Source organism: Ovis canadensis, chromosome 12 (assembly GCF_042477335.2).
Source record: "Ovis canadensis isolate MfBH-ARS-UI-01 breed Bighorn chromosome 12, ARS-UI_OviCan_v2, whole genome shotgun sequence".
In the NCBI taxonomy this organism is placed as follows: domain Eukaryota; kingdom Metazoa; phylum Chordata; class Mammalia; order Artiodactyla; family Bovidae; genus Ovis; species Ovis canadensis.
This window is the reverse complement of record NC_091256.1, coordinates 81,074,817-81,097,324: the sequence shown is the minus strand read 5'-3', so window position 1 is coordinate 81,097,324 and position 22,508 is coordinate 81,074,817. Positions and strand designations below refer to the sequence as shown.

The following is a 22,508-nucleotide window of genomic DNA, read 5'->3' as shown; positions in this document are numbered from 1 at the left end:
ACTTTAGGGAAGGGTGTTATTTTCCATTTCAGTTCAATTTATCGCATGGCTCTGACATGGTCAATGTATAGACTCTGTAAGTAAGATGGCATGTCTAAGAAATGGAAGGATGCAGCCACAGGCTTAAGGAGTTTAGAGTCACCCTGGGATGATAGATTTATTAATAGCAGGCCTGGAGAATTCCATGGACTGTATAGCCTGTGGGGTTGCAAAAAGTCGGACACGACTGAACGACTTTCACTTTTACCATTCATTTGAAAACCTTTCATTCAGTGTCTGCCATGCTTTAGAAGCTCCCGGAGCATGTAAAATTATATTTGGGTATGCCCTCAAGGAGCTTACAACTGAGTGATAGAAGACAGGAAGGTAAATTATATTTTACACCCCGGTGTTTAAATGATATGATGGGAATGTTCTTGGTGGTCCAGTGGCTAAGACTCTGCAGTCCCAATGCAGGGGGCCAGGTTCGATCCTTGGTCAGGGAACTAGATTCCACATGCCATAACTTAAAGATCCCCCATGCCTCAACTAAGGGCCCAGTGTGGCTAAATAAATAAATATTTTAAAAATTAAATAAAAATAGAAAACTCTTTAAAAAGCTATGATGGAGGAATCATACTGGTAATTTGGGAGTCCAGAGGGTTGATTTGAGGAGGTAGGAAAGAAAGGCTCTCTGGAGGAGTGCGTTTTTTTAAATCCTGAGACTTAGCATGTTTAGGATACAAAGTGATGAAAGGAGACAGCAGAGAAGGAGAGACTCACAATGAGGGAAGTGATGGGTGGTGAGGGGTGGGACCAGAGCCAGATGAAGGGTCTGCCTTGGAGAGGATAAAGGACGCTTCAGAAGGAAGGAAGAGATGACAGGTGAGGGTGTAGACAGGTTAGTGGTAAGGAGGAAGCTGTGGGAACAGGTGCCCTACCTTCTCAGTGTTTGTAAAGAAGTAGGCAAGGATGAAATGGAGTGAGGAGGAAGGGGATAGAGCAGGATTTGGAGGTGAGAGAAGATACCCAGAAAGCTAGGTGAACCAATGTTCATTGCAGAATTATTTACAATAGCTAGGACAACCTAGATGTCCATTGACAGATGAATGGATAAAAATCTGTGGTACATAAATACAATGGAATATTACTCAGCTATAAAAAGGAACACATTTGGGTCAGTGCTAATGAGGTGGATGAACCTAGAGCCTGTTATACAGAGTGAAGTAAGTTAGAAAGAGAAAAACAAATATCATATTACGAACGCATATATACAGAATCTGGAATGGTGATACTGATGAGCCTGTCTGCAGGGCAGCGATGGAGATGCAGACAGAGAGAGTGGACTTATGGACACAGTGAGTGGGGGAAGGAGGGGGTGGGACGAATGGAGAGATTAGCATGGAAGTATATACACTACCACATGTGAAATAGACAGCCATTGGGAATCTGCTGTGTGACTCAGGGAACTCAAACCAGGGCTCTGCGACAACCTAGAGGGGTGGGATGGGGCGGGAGGTGGCAGGGAGGTTGAGGATGGAGGGGGCATGTGTATACCTATGTCTGATTCATGCTGATGTATGGCAGAAACCAACACAATATTGTAAAGCAATTATCCTTCAATTAAAAATAAATAACTTAAAAAAAAAGAAAGGTGGGTGAAGAGAAGAGAAGGAAGGCATGGTGGCAGGGTTGGGTATGGAGACGCACGGTGTCAATGGTGGTGTGGCTTCCCCTGGCTTCCCTCAACAAATTGGCTGCAGGAGCAAGGGCATGTGATAGATATGTGATCCTTAAGGATAACGGCAAGGAAGTGACTAGATGGATAGATGATTAGAAAGGGAAGGATGTGAAGCCAGTTGAGAGGTGATAGTTGGAGAGACATTTATTTTGTCATGGACAGAAAGTATCCATGAGATGCAAAAAAAATAAAAGTAAACGGAGGAAAAGAAAGATAAGATATTGTGCTCAGAGTAGGTGATCGGCTTTTCAGATGGAAGGTGCTGGAAGGCAGGGTACAGGTTACAAGGCATCATAGTCCATGGAACAGAACAGGCCAAGGAGCATCATTGTGTAAGGGTTCCCTGCTATCCGTGAAGGCTGTGGATGATGGCAGGACCAGGATGCAGAGTAACACCGCTGGGTAAATGAGGGGAGTGACAGTGAGGCTGGAGCAAATAACCTCCCTCCTCTCCTGAGTTCTGCCATCCATGGACATCTTTTCCTGTCGCTTTCATGTATCCATTTACACACAGTTTAATTCTCCAGGCCCATTTTTACAGAAAACACTTATATGGGATGGTAAAGCTAGATTTCAGAGAGCCCAGAAAGAGTTGAAGGGAAATCGAATGAGAAGGAGGATCCAGGCAGGCGCCTGGCAGAGGTGAAGACCATCTGGTGGAGAAGGAGGAGCTGGGATATGAGATGTTTTTGAGATGCTACAAGCCACTGAGAAGGTGATACTTCTCATCTCTTGTGGGACAGTGGACCTTTGGGTTTTTGCTTTAAGTTCCCAAGAGAACATCAGAAATATTGCTTTGGGCCTTCATAGAGCTCAGATTCGGAGAAGGCAATGGCACCCCACTCCAGTACTCTTGCCTGGAAAATCCCATGGATGGAGAAGCCTGGTAGGCTGCAGTCCATGGGGTCACTAAGAGTCGGACACAACTGAGCAACTTCACTTTCACTTTTCACTTTCATGCATTGGAGAAGGAAATGGCAACCCGCTCCAGTGTTCTTGCCTGGAGAATCCCAGGGATGGTGAAGCCTGATGGGCTGCCATCTATGGGGTCACACAGAGTCGGACACGACTGAAGTGACTTAGCAGCAGCAGCAGCAGAGCTCAGATTGGCCTGGGGGGGGGGCGGCTTCCTATGGCCTGAAGTGGGGTGGAAGACACTGGGGTTCTCAGGGTTCTCTAACTTTGGCCAAGGTCATCCCTGAGATAAGAAGGAAAGAGAAAGAGAAAGTGAAGTCACCCAGTCGTGTCTGACTCTGCAACCTCATGGACTATAGCCCACCAGGCTCCTCCATCCATGGAATTCTCCAGGCAAGAGTACTGGAGTGGGGTGCCATTGCCTTCTCTGAGGATCTTCCTGACCCAGGGATTGAACCTAGGTCTCCCGTATTGCAGGCAGATGCTTTACCACCAAGGAGGTGCCCCTGAGCCGAGAGGGAGAATGAAGTCGGCTGGTGCCTTGATGAGAGAGGTGGCATCCCTGGGCATCCAGGCTGGGAGAGGTTGGCTCCAATGGGTTGACTCAGCAAACCTTCATGGTGACATTTAATCAGTTGCTGGAGCTGATGGCCCAGATGGAGAAAGTGTGGTGTGCTGCCAGGCTGAAGTCATCAAAGAGGAGTCTCTGGGGGATTGGGGCTGTTAAAAAGAGTGTCATTTTATAGTCTGGGAATGGAGGCAGAAGAGGACTAAGCTCCTCAAGGGGCAGTGCTTTAAAGATGTCAAAGACTGGGTCCTATGAAAGGACCACTCTGTCCCCTATTTGGCTTCTGGCAGCCACACCAATGGGTATGGGGTGAGGGAGTGGGCCAGGCATCTTCAGGGGATAGCAGTGGGCTTGGTGAGTTGGTTACTCAGCAGACAGGCAAAGTCTCTATCGCACTGGTCTCCTTGCTGGTTTTGTGGGTGTTCAGAAGTCTTATTGCTCAGTCCCAATCTGCCCACTTGCTTTCATAGGAGGTACAGGATGGTGCTACAGTCAGCCACACTTGGAAGCCTTGGTAGGCGTAATGGTGGGCCTGGGCTGCTCCCCATGATTTTGTTTGCATCACTGGTTCCTGCTGAGACTAGTTAAGTTCTCTGTGTGTGTGCCTGGCAGACCACGATGAGGCATTCCTAGCTGGCAAGTCCTCATTAGTTCTGCCTTCTGAAACGGATTCTATTCTAAGCTATCCGTCCTGAGATCTGCGAGCAAAGGGAAGTGGGATGGGATTGGGGGTGGGGTAGGGGAGAGAGAGGGCTTCACAGCTAAGGCAAGAAAGGTGAAAAAGAGGGAGGGAGAGAGAAGACACTTTCGTGCCATTTCTTTGATGAGGACACCGAGTCTGCTCAGGCTTAGCCCAGGGAGCGGAGGAATGAGCTGGAGCTCCTGGCCCTCTTATGTCCTGCTGTTCCTCTGCCCCAAAGGGCCCCTTCCTTCTCTGCAGTGGCGTCTCAACATCCTAGTGTTGCTTGTTTCTTTATACAATTCCTATATTGTATAAAGATCCTTGGTTCCCCTTTAGAAGCTGAAGTTGGAGAGGTGGGTCCTGTTCTGCTCCTTGGTATCTGGCCACATGCAGGTGATGTAGTCTTGGACAACTGGATGCTTCCATCTACCTGGTAATGAGCAGAAACAAATTCAGTGACCGCAGAGGCACCGTAAGCCAGTCTGGGCCTGTAAGTGGGGTGGCGGCCCCATTCGCTGCCTGGTTTCCTTGCTCTGCCTGTTGGCTGCTTCTTTTGTGTTTCCATCACCTCCATGGGCTCTCAGTTTTCCTTCCAATAAATCTCTTTTCTATGGAAATTGGAGTTGCTTTCTGTTGTCGTCAACTGAGAATCCTGACTGAGAAGCATTCCCCTAGAACCCACAGAGTCCTTTCTACATTTTGTTAGACACAAAAGCCCTTGGAACATGTTGCTTTTTGAGTTGGGTTTAGAAACCTGATTTCCTGTGTTATAAGCTCCTTGAGAAAAGGGATCACATTAGATTTTTCTCTTCAGAGAGTATCTGTGATGATTTGCCTACCCTCTAACATTTACTGAATGATGAATATGCAAATGACAACGTGGCTGAGCATGCATATTAGCTACCTGTTGAGGCACAGTAAATGCCCCAGAACTTCGTGATGTAAAATTGCAATAACTATTATCTCACACTGCTACTAGGAGTTAGGAATTCAGAGTGGCTTAGCAAGGTGGTTTTCTCATGTAGCTTTGGTTAAGATGTTGGCTGGGGCTTTTGCATACTGGACTAGATCTGGAGAATCTAACCTCAACATAGTTCACTCAAGTGACTGGCAAGTCAGAGCCGATGTTGGCAGGAACCCTCGGTTTCTATCCATGCGGACTTCTTCACTGGGCTACTTGAGCACTCTTCCAACATGGCAGCTGGCTTCCTTCAAAGCAAATGAACCAAGCCAGAGCAAAGCACATATTGCCGTGCCTTTTGCGGTCTAGCTTCAGAAGTCACACTCCTTCATTTCTGCAGCATCCTTTTGGTTACACAGGCCTGCTCTATTTGGTGTGGGGAAGATCTGTACAAGGCAACCATCTGTTGCCACCTGGTTCACAAAGACACCAGGAACGGATCTCAGGGTCAGGGCCTACCTCAGTCAGATGCTTTGGAGATCACAGGGAGAGCTAAAGATGATATTGGCCAAACTGGCTCTGAAGATTAAAGCCCGGGGTCTGTCCTCTGTGTTTGCTTGGTCTTACCTGGGGGGTCTCCACTTTCAGTGGAGAGGCTGTGAGCAATGTGGCCCGAAAAGACTGAAAGAATATCCGAGTTGCTCATTAAAGAATGCACAGTGTTTGGGCAGGCTAAAGGGAAAATTAGAGTAAAAAGGAGGCTGTGAGCAATGTGGCCCGTTGTAAGATGAGTGGGCAGGTGAAAAGGGAGGGAGAAAAGAAGAAGGTAGCACTGTTTCCAGACATGGTGGATGAACCCTACCTCCCCCCCAAGCCCCCACCCCCACCTTAGTGTCCATACTCTGATTCTCAGAGGCCTTGGACGTATGGCATGGAGGTGAGGTGGGCAGAGTTGGGAGGCTTCAGTTAGAGGGACCTTACCCAAGGCCTCTGGAGGAGGAAATGGCAACCCACTCCAGTATTCTTGCCTGGAAAATTCCATGGCAGAGGAGCCTGGTGGGCTACTGTTCATGGAGTCACAAAGAGTCGGACATGACTGAGCTCACAGGCATACACCCAAGGCCTCTCATTCCTGCAAACTTCCCACGTCATTTATTCCTCCGGTGATTGCTCTAAGCTCTATGTTCTTCTCTTGCTGTTTGATTCTAGAAAGGTGGAGTGGGTTGAATCCCCAAATTCATGTCCACCTGGGACCTCAGAATGTGATCTTTGGACACAGAGTCTTTGCAGACATAGTTAAAGAATTGAGAACTTACTGGATGAGGGTGGGCCATAATTCCAGTGAAAGTGTCCTTCTAAGAGACAGAAAAGGGCAAGAACACGGGAAGGGAGGGATGTGACGGTGGAGGTCAGGATGGGAGTGGGGTGGTTTCCTCGTGTGGTCTCAGTTATGATGTTGACTGTCTATGAGCCAAGGGAGGCTGAGGGCTGCTGGGCTGTTTCTCTTTCAGAGCCTCCAGAAGGGAGCCCTCCTGCTGACACCTTGATGTTGGACTTCCAGCCTCTGACTCTAACAGAATATGCTTCTGTTCTTTTAAGCCACCCAAGTTTATGGCGATCTGTTACAGCCGCTCTGGGAAACCAATACAGAAGGGGAGAGAGAATACAGTTCTTCAAGACCTTCCGAGCCTGACTGTGGCTCAGAACCAGTAATTGAAGCAGGAACAGGGTTGAGGCAGGTGCTCTGGGAAGTGAGAGGGGTTTTTCTTCAACCTGGAGACCCTCACGGCAGCCTGTTCACCTCCAGCCTCCCCACCCCCATGGTGCTTTGCCTGGTAAATTCCCAAGGATTGTTGGCACTTTGGCATGGGGTGGAGATGGGGCCAGGGGGCTTCCCATCTGAACAGGTGGAGGGAGAAAACGAGACCTGTCCTATCCAATGGCCCATTCATTGACTTAATCAACGATTCACTCATTGAGTAACTAGTTAACTAATTAATTGATTAATTAGCTGGAAGCAAAACTATGAGAATCTTTTCTTCTCTTTTCTCTAGTTTATTCCTATATTCCACCAGAATCAACTGCTTCTCCTAAAACTGAAGCCCTTTCAGCGAGGTGGAAGGAAGCTCTTCCGCTAGGTCATGCTAGTGTCTCAGACTTTCTTTAGTGATCTCATGGCTTTTTCGTCAACAGGGTATTGGAATTTTAAAAGCGAGACAAACTCAGTCATCACTGTCTAGCGCTGGTGATAGGATCAAGGGAGGGACTCCCTCTGACCTAAGCTCAGCCCACATCAGTGATTTGGCTGTGAATCTGTCATGACAAGCTAAGGGAGTAGGCTTCCCTGTGCAGTCTGAGGTGGCATAGGATGGGGTTTGGTTCTGGAGGAATCGAAGAAACCCCTTCTGCCCTTGGGTAGCTTCACTCCCAGTTGTGCAGGGTAAACCTGGAGATGGGATAGTTTAGCCCAGGGCTTCCTCTTTGGGTTGAATTGACCTTGCGATGGCGGTGTTTTCCCCAGTCCCTTCCTCTGGGGCTCTTTAATGCCAGTCTGAACAGTCTGGAAATGGAATCCCTGGGACCTTTCCCCATCATCATTATTACAATAAACTCCAGGATTGTAGCCGCAGAGCCTCAGGCTGCAGGAATGCAGACTCTAATTACCTCGCTTCTAAATGCTCCTGGTAATGGATGATGAGGCCTCGTACATCAGACCAGTTAAATTGTTGTGCGACTCGGCCGCGATTTAACTCGGCAGACGACACACTCAGACTTGGCATACAGAGAGAATGTGAACTACTTGGGAATTAAGTTTTAGGAGAAACTGGGAAGTGCCAGGGAAGGCTTTGGAAGGGAGAAGTTAAATCAGTGAGGTCTTGGACCTGAAATTATTATCCATGACCACCTCCTTTTACTGCCCACCTGGCTCCATGTTCCAGGGAGCAGAGCCTGGAGGCTATAGGGATGCTCAGCCTCTCTGCTGGGCACAGGGCATGAGGAGGGCTGGAGATGGGACCACGCAGGGTCTCTGTCCTCTAGGAGTTTATGTCCGGTGAGAGGCAGAGCCCACACATCTGTTTCATGGACCACACTGGGATCCAGTCCCTAGAGTTACAAACTGAGGATCTGGGGCTTAATGGAGACTGAGTAATCTTGCCACATGTCATGGGGAGATTATGGAAGGGGTTATAGGGAAAGAATATCTGGGGACTTCCCTGGTGGTCCAGGTTCAATCCCTGGTCAGGGAACTAAGGTCCCACATGCCGTGGAGCAACTAGGCCAGTGCTCCGCAACTACTGAGCTTGCGTGATGCAACTACAGAGTCCATGCATCACAATGAAAGATCCCACATGACACAACAGAAATCCTGAGTGCTCAGACCTGATACACCTAGATAAATAGATGAAGAAATGAATATGAAGAAAAGACCGAAAGAATATCCGAATCACTCATTAAAGAATGCACAGGGTTTGGGCAGGCTAAAGGGAAAATCAGAGAGTAACCAAGATGCCTCCTTAGAAAGGAGGCTGTGAGCAATGTGGCCCATTGTAAGATGAGTGGGCAGGTGAAAAGGGGGGGAGAAAAGAAGAAGGTGGCACTGTTTCCAGGAAGCTGGGGCCAGGCTGTGAGGCTAGATTCCTTCCTTTTCTCAAGGGAGCATACATGAGCAGGGCTTGCCAGTAACACCCGCCAGAGGCATACCTGGTCCCTGGGGTTGTGCCTCTGAACACGGGCTGGTCAAGCTGGGGCCCGGTGTGCAGGGCAAGAGGTCCGAGTTAGCTCCACTCTAAGTCAATAGAGTTCAGACCGGCTGGGTGGCTTCAATGCTCCCAGGCCCTACCCCTCCATCCTCCCTGCTGCCATGTCCTTAAAGTGGGACTTGGGCATTTGCGTGGTCAGCCCTACCCCTGGTGTGATCCTCTCCTCTCCTCCCCACTCCTCCTCCTGAGTTAGGATCAGATAGGGTCAGCTCCGCTCCAGAGAATTTGACCTTGGGGTGAAAACCCAGCGGCAAGGAGGTTTGCAGGCGGACTGCAGCTGGTCACGTGCAGGTCAGGGACACTGCACTCCCTGGGGCATGTTCCATCTGCCCAAACGGATATGTGATGTGGCACGTCCTGCCACCCCAGGATGGATGCTGTTCAAGCTCCAATGGACCACGGGGCTCTTGCCGGCCTCCCCTCGACCGACTGTCTTTTCTTCCTTCCTGCAGCCTTTCATTCACTCACAGGCCCCAACGGCTTCCAGAGCTCCTTATACGTTTGCTGTGAATCCTTATTTCCAGATTACCACCATGTACACAACGTGGAGCATCTCTGATTTGAGGAGCAAAAACAGTGATTACTAGATTGGTTCTCTCTCGCAGAATGCGGAGGAACAAACAATGCCACACAATTTCAGTTTGTATAGCGTCTTTCAAACCATGCAATGCCCTGGGCACAGCGTGGAGTTGCTGTAAATAATACAATCGCCAAGATGAACATTCTAAACATCTTTGCATCGAGCTTCATTTCATCCTGCCATACTGGAAGCTGGAATGAAAGAGAGGGGCCCAGTGTGGCCCCAGACCTGGAAGGGAGCCAAAGGGGGCAGGCGGCTGGAGAGGTGGTGGAAGGGAGATGGGGGACAGGGGCCTGGAACAGTTGTGTTTAAATGAGGGCAGGAAATGGGCTACAAAGCAGGGACAGGTGGGAGGAGTTGGTCCTGGAGAGGGAGTGGGGGCCGGAAGGGTTGCTTGGGAAGGATGTGCCTCCACCTTCCGAAGGACTAGGAGAGGCAGGTAGAAGTAGGGCAGGAGAGCTGGCTGCTTTTATGGAAGGCTTTAGGGAGACTTAAATGACATGGGGTGGTTGGGCTGGCTGCGTTACTTACATAACCTGTTGTGTGACTCAGTTTTGTCTCCCTGATCTTGGTTTTTCCATGAGGAGGTCATAGCAGTTGGCCATTAAGTTCCATGGCAGATCTGATGGTCTCTGAGCCATTGATTCTGTGGCTCCCACAACCCCGTCCCCCGCCCCCAACCATGTGAAACCATCAGGGGTTCTGACTGCTTGTCCTCTGCCTGGGGGTAAAGGGCAGAGGACCCCTCCCCCGCCATTGCCCCCACTTTCTGCAGCAGGAGCCCCCTCTCAGCTTCCAGTGGAGCCAACTCCCCACCTTCTGGACTGGCTCTGGAGAAGAGGAAGGTGAACTTGAGAGACTGCACCTCAGATGAATAACCCAGCTGTGTCTGAATGCTCCTGTGGGATGCTGGGCAAAGGCCAACCTCTCTGACTCTCCATTTGCCACTTTAAGTGGGCAGAGAAAACCAGCCACAGCCAGCCACAGGATTCTGGTGAGGAGTCACTGACACAGCACGTCCAAGGTCCCCAGTATAGCGACCGGCACAAAGTGAGCGTACAACTATTGGCTCAGACGGGAAAGAATCTGTCTGCAATGTGTGAGACCTGGGTTCGATCCCTGGGTGAGGAAGATCCCCTGGAGAAGGGAATGGCAACCCACTCCGGTATTCTTGCCTGGAGAATCCCACGGACCAGGAGCCCGGTGGGCTATAGTCCATGGGGTCGCAAACAATCAGAGACGACTGAGCAACTAACATACGGGTGTTTCCGGGCTTCCCTGGTGGCTTAGCTGGTAAAGAATCCGTCTGCTATGCAGGAGACCTGGGTTCGATTCCTGGATTTGGAAGATCCCCTGGAGGAGGGCATAGCAACTCACTCCAGTATTGCCTGGAGAATCCCCATGGACAGTGGAGCCTGGCAGGCTACAGATCACGGGATTGCCAAGAGTCAGACACCACCGAGACTAACACACACACATTATGGTGATGATTTTAGTTATGGGTGACGATGATTCATCCACCGAGAGGGCACACACGGCCCGGGGGACTCGGGTACACTTGGGGATGGGGCTAGGGGGTACTAGGGCCTGCCCTGTGGGCCCGCCCAGGGCACCGGCTGCGGCTGCCTCTGGGATGGACATCTGGAACTCGCTCACTCTCATTTTCAAGTTGCTGGAGTTTTGTTCATCAGTTCTTCCTAATTTGGGTGAAGTTTGCCATATGGAGAGCAGGAAACAGTGTTAAAAAAGCTTTCACACATAGATAGCACAGCGCTTTCTCTGCTAAATGAGGACTCTCTTCTCCAGCGCAGATTTCACACGCCGATCTCCAGGGTGTTGAGTTCCCTCCGCAACAGGGGTGGAGTTGTGGAGGCTCCTGGAGCCATTGTCTCCAGCCGGCAGGGTCCTGTTCCGACCCCAGGAGAAATCCCATCTTCTTTTTCCTCCCCAGGGGTGAGGGTTTTCCAGCCCTCTCAGGTGAACCGACCGCGCTTCCAAGACCGGGCCAGCCTGCGGTCTCCCTACCCGGGCCCTTTGTGGCTCGGCTGCCAGCAGGCACACCGGGGTCTCCTGGGATCCCTCTGGATGCCGCTCTGGTTTCCCGTCTGGAAGGAAGCTGGGCTGTTCTGAATTGAGCCCAAGCCCCCTGTTCCCCAACCCTCGGCGCAATTTCTAGAACTTTCTCTCCCAGCCAAGACATCTGCCACAGTGAGACTCCCTACCCCTCCTCCCACTCCTTCCTGGCCTGACTGCACCAGGAAGCCTGCTTTCCTTATTGAAAACCAGTCTCTTCATTTGTCTCCTGGGGGCTGAACTGGTGCTGCCCGTGCCCATCAGTGGGGGCACCCTTACTGCTGGGGCTTCTGAAGGCTCTCGCTCAGGCAACTGGACCGCGTTCCCTCCCAGATGTCACTCTTGGGCGTTTGTCTGCCGGGGTGGGGCTGCACTTAGCTAGGGGTCAGCCGGCAACTTGTTTGGCCTCGACTTCTTCCTTGGTGATGGTGGTATGTGTTGGTCCTATACATTATTATCTCATTTCCTACTTTGCAAAACCCAGGCAAGGTCTTTGTGAATATCCTGATTTCAAAGAAGAGGAACCAAAGACTCAGAGAGGTTAAGTGACTCATGCAAAATTGCACAGCCAGTTAGTGGCAGAGAGGAGGTTCAAACCCAGATCTCCGGACCCCAGATCCCGTGCAATGTTCATCAAGCCTGCTCTCCGGATCGTTGTCTTAGTGCTAATATCCTACTGCATTTAAAGATGTTTCACACTTGGTTTAGGGATCAAAACCGCATAGAAACACAGCTGAAGACTGAAACTTAAAGGCTCTGGGGAGAGAGTTAGTGTTTTCCTAGGCTGGCTGGGCTTCTGGAATGGCATCCTGTGTTAGGAGAGAGAGGTGAGGTGGAACTCTGCCACCCACATAGCTTTGGCTGTCCTTGGGACCCCTGCACAGCACTGCAGGGCCTGACTTTGCCACCCTGAGGGAGGAAGAGGAGCTTGAAATTGTTTCTGAGATGTTTTCATTGATTTTCTTTAATGCACAAAAACGTTTCCATTCCCACATGAGCTTAGTTGAAGGGGACAAAAGAAAAGATTTGACACAAACTTAGGGGGCTAGGTGGAACTCAGGGAGGGAGCCTGAGTGCCTTGTCGATTGCCCTTCAATTTATCAGTATTTTCCCGGAGTTCCTTTGCAAAGCTCTCTGCTTAATCTCGCTGCTGGGTGGGGATTGGACGAAGAGATGTGGCTCTCTGGGTTCCTTGGCTTCCACACCAGTTTAAGCCGGCAGCTCTGCCCCTGCTCTGTGTTAACTGTAGCCCCAGAACTGTTTTGTTTTTCTTTAAGAGCATCTGGCTTTCTGGCTAGAGTTCTAGGTCCCCCAAATGAACAGGGGGTGGGGGACATGGTGCAGCTGGCGGCCCTGTGTGGGGCGCGGGACCTGATAGGAGGCCTCGGTACCTAGAGCTCTGGTGCTCTTATACCTATAATTTACAAGGGTAACAATTCTCCATGAAACTGCTGTCTGGAGTACCTGTCAGGTTCCAACAGTGCTTACAAATGACATGAAAATAAAAACATAAAAGGAAAGCATCATGATCAAATTATTTTTTTCCCCCATAATCAAGTTCTTAAAGAAAGCTGCCCCAAATGGGTGAGCAGGAGCGAGGGATGGCAAGAGGGAGGAAAACCAGGATGGCACCTCTCTGCTCCCTGTCCACCTTCTCCTGAGGGCTGCTGGGCATTCTGGGGCCCTCAGGTGAATGTTCTCCAAACCCTCCAAGAAACCTCCATCTCAGTTTCCCTTGCTTGGCTCCTGGTTTAAGTTTGAGGACTGTTGTGATAAAGTGCCACCAACTGGGAGCTTAGAACAACAGAAATGTATTTCAGCTCTGGAGGCTGGAAGTCCACCATCAAGGTGTCAGCCGGGCTATATCCCTTCAAAGGCGCTAGGGAGGGGTCTGTCCCAGCTGAGTCTCTCTCCCAGCTTCTGTCTCTGGGAGAATAGCCTCCACCTTCACACTACTTTCTCCCTGTGTGCGTGTCTGTCTCTGTGTCCGAATTTCCCTTTTTTTGTAAGGACACCTGTCACGTTGGATCAGGGCCCACCCTAATCATCTCATTTTGATTACCTCTGTAAAGACCTGACTTCCAAATAAGGTCATATTCTGAGGTATCAGGGGTTAGGATTCCAACATATCTTTTTTCTTTTTTTTGCAGGAACACAATTAAACCCTACGAGGCTCTCTCTTCCCCAGACCTGTTTTTTTTTTTTCCCAGTAAGCTGTCCTTTAAATTTGAAATGGACTTTACAGTCACAAACTGCTAGTGTAGTGAGAAAAACTGCTAGTGTAGTTGGGATTCCCAGGTGGCTCAGTGGTAAAGAATTTGCCTGTCAGTGCAGGAGACATAGGAGACACATTCGAGCCCTGGGTTGGAAAGATCCTCTGGAGGAGGAAATGGCAACCCACTCCAGTGTTCTTGCCTGGAGAATCCCATGGACAGAGGAGCCTGGTGGGCTACAGTCCATGGGGTCCCAAAGAGTCAGACATGACTGAGCATGCATGCACGCAGTGAGAAAAAAACATAGGCCAGAAATTCATGTAGGTCTGTGCTCAAACTCTGGAGCTCTAATTTACTATGGGACTGGGGAACCCATTTCTTCATTGGAAATTGGTAGTAATATTTCCATTTTATTGGTCAAATGTGAGGTCTGATAAACTAAAGGACATGGCATGGTGCTTGATACATGGTAGGCGGTCAAGAAATGGAGGCTGGTTATTATTCTCCCTTTTTGTGGATGAGGAAACTGAGGCTCAGAGATCACTTAATCCAGGGCAACATGGATGCCATCTTTGCAGACTGGACCTTAGACCTTGTTTCCTCTTGTGCCCCACGTGGTTATAGTACTGCTGCTGCTGCTGCTAAGTCGCTTCAGTCATGTCTGACTCTGTGCGACCCAATAGACGGCAGCCCACCAGGCTTCCCCGTCCCTGGGATTCTCCAGGCAAGAACACTGGTGTGGGTTGCCATGTCCTTCTCCAATGCATGAAAGTGAAAAGTCAAAGTGAAGTCGCTCAGTCATGTCCGACTCTTCGCGACCCCTTGGACTGCAGCCTACCAGGCTCCTCTGTCCATGGGATTTTCCAGGCAAGAGTACTGGAGTGGGTTGCCATTGCCTTCTCCAGGTTATGGTACTACCCTCATGGTATTACACTCATATATATTTTTTAACATATCTTTTTCCCTTGCTAGACTCCAGGTTGTTTGAAAACTGTAATTAACCACTGTAATTCACTTCTTTTTGTATTTGATTTTTATTTCAGTAAATATACCTAACATAAGACTGACCATTTCAACCATTTTAAAATGTCATGTTCAGTGACATTAAGTACGTTCACAGTGATATGAAACTGTCACCATCATCTATTTCCAGAATTTTTTCATCTTCAGAAATGAAAACTCTGTATTCATTAAATACTAACTTCCCCTGGCCTTTGTTTCTATGAATTTGACTACCCTAGGAACCTCCTATCCATGGAATCATGCAGTATTTATCCTTTTTTGTCTGGCTTATTTCACTTAGCATCATGTTTCCAAGATTCATTCATGCTGTAGCACATGTCGAAATTGCCTTCCTTTTTAAGGCTGAATAATATTCCATTGTATGTGCACCCCACACTTTACCCATTCATCCATTAATGGAAAGTGAAAGTGAAGTCACTCAATCGTGTCCGACTCTTTACAACCCCATGGACTGTAGCCTACTAGGCTCCTCCCTCCATGGGATTCTCCAGGGAGGAGTACTGGAGTGGGTTGCCATTTCCTTCTCCAGGGGATCTTCCCGACCCAGGGATCAAACCCTGGTCTCCTGCATTCCAGGCAGACACTTTAACCTCTGAGCCACCAGGGAAGTTCATGTCATTTCCACCTTTGCATGTATGAGTGTTCAGTCGTGTCCAACTCTTTGTGCCCCTGTAGACTGTAGCCTGCCAGGCTCTTCTGTCCATGGGACTATCCCTGAAAGAATACTGGAGTGGAATGCCATTTCCTTCTCCAGGGGACCTTCCCAACCCAGGGCTCAAACCCACATCTCTTATGTCTCCTGCATTGGCAGGAGGATTCTTTACCCAGAGCCACCTGGGAAGCCCTCTTTTCACCTTTAGGCTATTGTGAATAATGGTGATATGAACATTAGTGTACAACTATCTATTTAAGTCACTGCTTTCGATTCTTTGGGTAGATCCCCAGGATTGGAATGTCTAAATCTAACCATATTCCCCTTTGTATTCTCATGGTTAATTGCAGTACCTTTAGAATCTTATTACTTAACAAATGGATGTAATGAATGATTGAATGAGTAATAGAATAATGAATTAAAACAAGGAGCAGAAAACTTACAAGGAAAGAGGAGGTCATCGTAACGCGGGAGGATAAGATGAAGCCCATGGACCAGATTACCAGGAAGGAGAAGCGAATGGTCAGCTTTTGTAAGAACTGTCCGACAAGCTTTTGTAGTGTTTCCGTGGTACACAGGCAAGGACTCAACCAAGACACTTTCCTCATGCTTTCCTCAGAGAATTCTTTCCCAACTAATGAAAGTACCAATAGGTTGATGCTCTTGATTAATCACTGTACTTGAGAACATATTGGAAAGTGATTTGGAATTTTGGACTTCAGGCAACAGCCCTCCTCACCCACAGACAGATCGGGGTCTCCCTGGCAAGGATTTCCCATGGCTCCTTCAAATACCTACTCCTAGGAGCTCCATTCACATGTCTCTTCCGTGCCTCCCAGAAACCCTTACATGCGCTGTCTGTCCTGCTCCTCTTGCATCTGACACGAAGGTCGTACAGCTGAATGTGACTTTATTTGTTTTCCTTTTGTTTGGAGCTGAGGACAAGCTGCCTGTCTTCCTCCTAGCCCTGAATGCTGGGAGGCTGTGATTGGCAGGGGCCCAGGATGAAAGAGAAATGTGCCTTAGGTAGCAGATCTGCCAGAAAAATTCTGGCTGGTCTGAGCTCATCTCACCCCATTCTTGATGGCAGGAATTTCGCATTTCTCTGGGCAACACCCTCTTCTCATCCCTCAGCCAGCCCCTAAGAAACTCAAATTCCAGAGGCAGCAGCATGGGCTCTGAAGGTTTCTGGCAGCTCGTCGCTCAGATTCGGCCACCAGTTTGACAAGCAGACTACCCGGGAGGGTGGCATGGGGGCGGTGAGCCTGGTGACCACGAACGGTTTAGCCAATTCTTACCACTGCAAACTTTATATGAAAATGGCAGGATCTCGCCCACCTTCTCTCTAGGTAGATAAATAAGAAGTCAGTGAGAGGAAGGACATCTTTTCTCCATCAGACCTTTGTCACATCCAAATGAAAGCAAATCCTAGTCTCGAGAGTCCCAGAGTCTTCCTTATTTTACGTTACAGCAGGAGAGTTGGTAGGGGAGCAGCAGGGGGCTGGGGTTGGTGGGGGGGCCGGCCCAAAGGTGGGGGTATGGAGGGGAGGAGGGGGCATGGGCTGGGTGAATAGGAACTCAAGAGCTCTTCTGCACAACGAGATTAGCACGATGTGAGCATTTCCATGCCAAGGTGCTAACGCAATAATACACGCGAGTTTGCCAACTTTTCAAATTGAATGTATTTGATTATTTGCTTTTAATTAGTGTGAGTTTTGGAGTATGTACAGGATTGTCAGGGATACACGCAAAGCCTCCTACAGCCCATGAAGCCTCCCCTCGGTAAAGACGGGCCGGGATTGTTCTTTTTGAGCTGTGGAGAATGAGATTTAACAGCTCTGTTAAATGTTTTAGCCCATTTCCATTGTGCCTCTGTTTCAACCTATTGGCAAGACCAATTGAAGTGAGAAAATAAACCTCTTATCTGATCTGAATGCTGAGCGCGGCTCCTAAGAAGAATTTTCCAGCTCAACTTCGGCTTTCCACGAACATCCCTGTTTTGTGCTGTGCTTTCTTTTTCTTTCTAGAGTTGGCTATTAAGCTGACTTTTTCTCTTCTCCCTTTCTTGTACGAACATTTCAGGAAACATCTATACACATGGAGGAAAAGAAAGTGGGCATGGAGAGGGGAGACGGAGAGAAGAAATGTGTTTGTATAACTTTAGAAGTGTTTGGAGGGCTCTTTCTATCTGCTGGAGACGTGAGAGGATCCTGGGTTTGGTGTCTCTCCAGACAGCAGGCGAGTCTTGAGGCCCTGGGAGGCTGTGGAGAGGCTGGTCTCGCCAGGCCAGGAGGGAGGGAGTTGGATTTGAGCCTCTGAGCCCTGTGCTGCCGCCTGCACCTTGGGGGACAGTGCTCTCCTGCTGATGTCCCACCTACGGCATCTTTCATTCCGGTGTTATTTTACCCAAGATCTCAGCCGCCCCCCCACAACCCTGACCCACTTCCCATGGGAGTTTTGCTGGCAATGGTCCTTTACAAAAAGCCAAACACATCCTTCTTTAGTCACCAACTTCAAGAAGCAGAATGAGGTGGAGAATTCAGGGAAGCAGCTCTTTTCCATCTCCTTATATTTGCTAAAGAGGAGAAGAATGTGATATGAGGCTTGTTCCCTCCGCAGTGCTTTTTTTTTTCCCCCCAGCCTCCTCAGGCCAGGCACTCAGTTAGCCTCTGCCCCAGGACACCGGGGACACAGACAGAGGCTGAAGCCCACCCTGATGTGGCTGGCCACTTTGCCCCTTCCTGCCCCAAGCCCACGTCGCTGTCCCAGCAGCTCGCTTGGGCCACGGAGGAGCCGCCATGAAGCAGGGCAGCAAGACCGCTCATACGGCATTCTGTGGACGGCCGCCCGCTCACCCATTACCTACACAATCTCTCAGTTACATTAAAAAAAAAATCTTTCCCCCCCTTAACAATAGAGAGGAACAAATGGTTGACAAATAACAACAGCAGCAGCTCTCCAACAAAAGCACGCAATTATTACAATTATACTATCCTTGATTAGGCTGCCATGCATTGCATTTCAATGTAATTGATGTTGTAGGTTGACACATCGGACACCAAATATTCTCGCCTGTCCCTTCTCTCTTTTGTTTCAGAAGCTGATTTGCATTTTCTATGCTTTTAGTAATGAAGACTTAGCACTTTTCCTCCATTAGAAAAAAAAAGAGAGATACAATAATCTGCAACTCGGCACTTGTTTAAGGATTCTGACCCTCGAAAATACCACTTTGCTTCACACATTAGCTGCTTACAAAGAAGGAAGCTAATGTATCATCTAATTGGGCAAACCACTGCATCTGATTTCTCTCAATCAGACTATTAGCTTCGTAATTACCCATCTGCCTCGTGTGGAAAAAACGGCAAGGCGCACACCCAGCTAATAACGTTCTCAAGAGCTCTCCACCGCGATGAGAGGAGGCGCCGCGGAGGGATGCGGGCTCTAACCATTTCGGTGCCAAGGCGGCCACACAATGCAGGGGGGCTTTGCCAACCTCCCCCTGCCTGAATGCGTTTCATTATTTGTCTTTAATTAGTTGGAGTTTTGGGGTGGGGGGGTCTGTTCAGGATTGTTGTCCCTGCTGCTGCGGTGGTGGGTGGTGGTGTCCGCTGCAGATGCTGAAGGATGGTGACCCGCTGGGAGGCAGGATGCAGGCTGCCAGTGGCCTCTGCCGGAGATGCAGGAGTTGAAGGAAGGTGTCTGGGGGCTTGCCGGGGGTCCTCAAAAGGGAATGAAGATTCCACCAAGATCGAGCAGGGGTTTCTCTTGCCCTTCCTTTTCTTCTTCTGGGGTTGGATTCTTCCTTTGCCTATGTGGGTTGAAGAGACATCCTTTGCACCTCTGCCAGGGCTGGCCGGACAGTGGACGAGGACACCAGGAAGCCCAGGACCTGTCCCTCCCGACCTGCGTGTGCTCTGGCTTGTCACCATTTCTTCTGGCTCACTTGGCAAACACCTTGTTGTTTGATTCCAGGTGGCCAAGCTGTTCCTTGGTCGGGAACGTGTGACCTTGGGCAAGTGAGGAGGGCCTCCTCTGCCCCTTCTCCATAGACTGGGAAAGGAGGTTACATCTGCTCATGTCCTCGGGGCGTGGGTGGCTGGCAGGTGGATGCACTTGGGAGGGCAGGTGGGGTGGATTTTGGGGTCAATGTAAGTGGTTGTTGGGGCTCCCTAGCCCCTCAGCTATTCTACCCCGCTGGAGTGGCTCAGCTGTGATTTGTCTCTCTGTCTATGTCATTTTATTTGAACATTAAGTTCCAGATAAAAATTTTGAGACTAACTGGATACACACAGTCTGGCTAGTAATGTCCAGTGTTGTGTCTATTTCAAGTCAGTGAACCGTACCTATGCCAACACCACTACTCGCCGTCTAGCAGTGTGGTAACTTAGCCCAGAGCTGCTGCCCTGAAAGTAGGAGGTGGTGGTGGTGGTGGTTTAGTCGCTAAGTCATGTCCGACTTTTGCAACCGCGTGGATTGTAGCCTGCCAGGCTCCTCTGTCCATGGGATTCTCCAGGCAAGAATTCTGGGGTGGGTTGGCGTTTCCTTCTCCAGAAGTAGGAGGTAGCATATCAAAATGGAATACTCTAAGGGCTGACACAGTGATTACTTTTACTTATGTGGATTTCTTTTTGTAGCCTAAGTTTAACTGTGATATGATTTTAAAAATTTGTTTATTATTTATTTATTATTTATGTGGGTTCTAGTTCCCTGACCAGAAGTCTAATCTCTGCCCCTTGCATTAGAGGTGTAGAGTCTTAACCACTGGACCACCAGGGAAATCCCATGTTATGGTTTTAAACACTGATATCTAATATTAAAGTACTAGATTGAGAACAGAAATTTATATATTCATTCTATCACTCAGAGAAGCATTTTCTAAAAACCTTATCGTATGTGTGTGTGTGTGTGTATTGTGGTGAAGAGTCCTATAGATTATACTATATTGGGAATAGTCCCTGCATGGAACGTTGGTAAATAAAAGATAAGTTTGTCTCTGACATAGTCTTAGGATTCATCTCTCTTCCCTGGTGGAGGCGTGACCCAGTCAGGCACGAGCCTACCTCAGCCAAGTAACTTTTATCTTCTAGGGCTCAGGCTTCCAGCGATTAGTTCTTTTTAACTTCACAATACCCTCTTGAAAGAGTTTGAAAAGGAAAGTGTTAGTCGCTCATTTGTGTCCGACTCCTTGTGACCCCATGGACTGTAGCCCACCAGGTTTCTCTGACCATGGAATTGTCCAGGCAAGAATGCTGGAGTGGGTTGCCATTTCTCCAGGGGATATTCCCAACCCAGGGGATATTCCCAACCTGGGTCTCCTACATCGCAGGAAAATTCTTTACTGTCTGAGCCATCAGGGAAGCCCACTGAAAGTTTGGCTGATCTGCGTTATCTTTCCCAGTCTCTCTGTAGAGAAATTAAGGAACTTAACAGCCGCGTGGGTTTAGGAATTTTGTGCAAGATGCTGTCACTGCATCATATATCTTATAAAGATCTAAAAATTCCTTCCAGGTATCTGTTTAATGGAAGATTTGGCTTCCCTTGCACTATATATACACCCTGTATTTTACAACTGATCCCTGCCCCTCACCCCAGCCCCTCTTTTTCCTTTGGCTGCCAGGCAGCTCAAAGACCAAATTTTAACCTATCTCCACTGGCTTAATAAGACTATATGTCTTATGTTTTGTGCGTGAATGAATCTAAAATATTGTGCTTTTTCTGTTTATAATCATATTTTTTATTTGTTTCCACTCCTGCAAATATTTATTTCTCTTAAATCTTTTCGTATTATATGCATTTTTGGGGGTCCAATATCTAATGCTTCCCAGGTAGCACAATGGTAAAGAATATGTCTGCCAAGCAGGAGCTGTAGATTCAATTCCTGGGTTGGGAAGACCTCTTGGAGTAGGAAAGGCAACTTGCTCCAGTATTCATGCCTGGGAAACCCCAGGAACAGAGGAGCCTGGCAGGAGTTGGACATGACTAAGCACACACTCTCTCTCTCTCTCTCTCTCTCTCTCTCACACACACACACACACACACACACACACACACATGCAATATATAAATACTTGATGGGGAAGGTTCTGGTAGAAACAAGAACCAGGAAATTTAAGTGATTTGTCTATGTTACACAGGAATGAATGAAGTCAAGAAATCTTCCCACTACCTAATAGCACGTTTTCCCAGATGCTTTGATGTTAGCTATGAAATCTGCTAAAATGAGTTTACCTTGGGATCTACTACGTCTTAATTTGTCTTTGCCGAGGTTCATGTAATTTGTCAGCCTCCAGACAGCTTTCGCTCTTCCCTAGGGGGCTAAACAGTGTGAACTGATGAAGCCACATCCTGGGACAGAAGTAGGGGAGAGATGTTCTTGTGGCCTTCTGTGCTCAGGACCTGCGTGGTCTTCATAGTTGTGGTCTGAGCTGTCACTTCTGTCATACTCTGAGTTGCTCTCTCAGGGATCCTCCGCTGAGAAGGTGGCGTTTGCTACAGCCTCTGCATGACCCCAAGGTCAAGAGGAGAAGGGACTTGTGTGTCCTGAAGGAGTGAATGCAGAAGAGCAGAGGACAGGTTTTCTGCTTCAGACTCTCAGAAACCTCACATCAGCTACCTCCTTACCAACAGCGTGTGAGAGCTCCTGGTACTTGTGAAATGCTTCCTGGGACATGCTCTTGTGTGTGCATCCATGCATGCTCAGTCATGTCCGACTCTTTGCAACCCTATGGGCTGTAGCCTGCCAGGCTCCTCTGTCCATGGGATTCTCCAGGACAGAATACTGGAGTAGGTTGCTATTTCCCAATCCAGGGGTTCTTCCCGACCCAGGGATTGAACCCACTTCTCCTGCATTGCAGGTGAATTCTTTACTGCCGAGCCACCAGGGAAGCCCTTGGGATGTGATCTCATTTTAGCCTAAATACTGATTGTCTGTTTGGGTCAGGCCTTTAGCAATCACCTTGGTTTTCATTTGCCTCAAAGCATAGTCACTATTCTCCAGAGGCTAATAGTCCCAAAGGATTCCCCCAGGGAAGGAGGTTCCATAATACAGCCATTCCAAACCTTTTGGATCGGAAACATCCTCTCAATTGTTTTTAGCTGGCCCGTTTCCTCTCTACCTTTTCATTAAAAAGTCATATGAACTTTTTAAATAAATGTAGTTCTTTCGAGAATTTGATTATCATCACTTCTCCAACTTAGTCCTGGGAAAAACTGGGCCCAAAGGACAAGTACTTGAAACAGACTCAAATGCAGTTTTATAATAAGCTCTAATCTGAACGACTCTCAGGAAGTTCTTCCCTGTCTCTAACTGCTGTCCTTCCCCCTCCATTTTGTTTCATTTCCTCTAGGTCTTTCCTTAGCGGAGACAAGCATCATATGAATACCCAGATAACTGGAAATACAGCCAACTTTCTGTGGATTG

General features: G+C 48.6%; 1 long non-coding RNA gene across 2 annotated transcripts in view; it reads left to right on the top strand.

Moving 5' to 3' along the window:
- The window catches only part of LOC138415738 (uncharacterized), a 182,891-nt gene that overhangs the window by 42,088 nt on the left and 118,295 nt on the right, over nucleotides 1-22,508 (top strand). The window contains exon 3 of one of the 2 annotated variants that reach the window (XR_011247380.1): nucleotides 22,435-22,507. The exons of the other annotated variant lie outside the window; for it this stretch is intronic. This is a non-coding gene — a long non-coding RNA (uncharacterized lncRNA). The remainder of the gene's footprint in view (nucleotides 1-22,434; nucleotide 22,508) is intronic. 2 annotated transcript variants of the gene reach the window in all.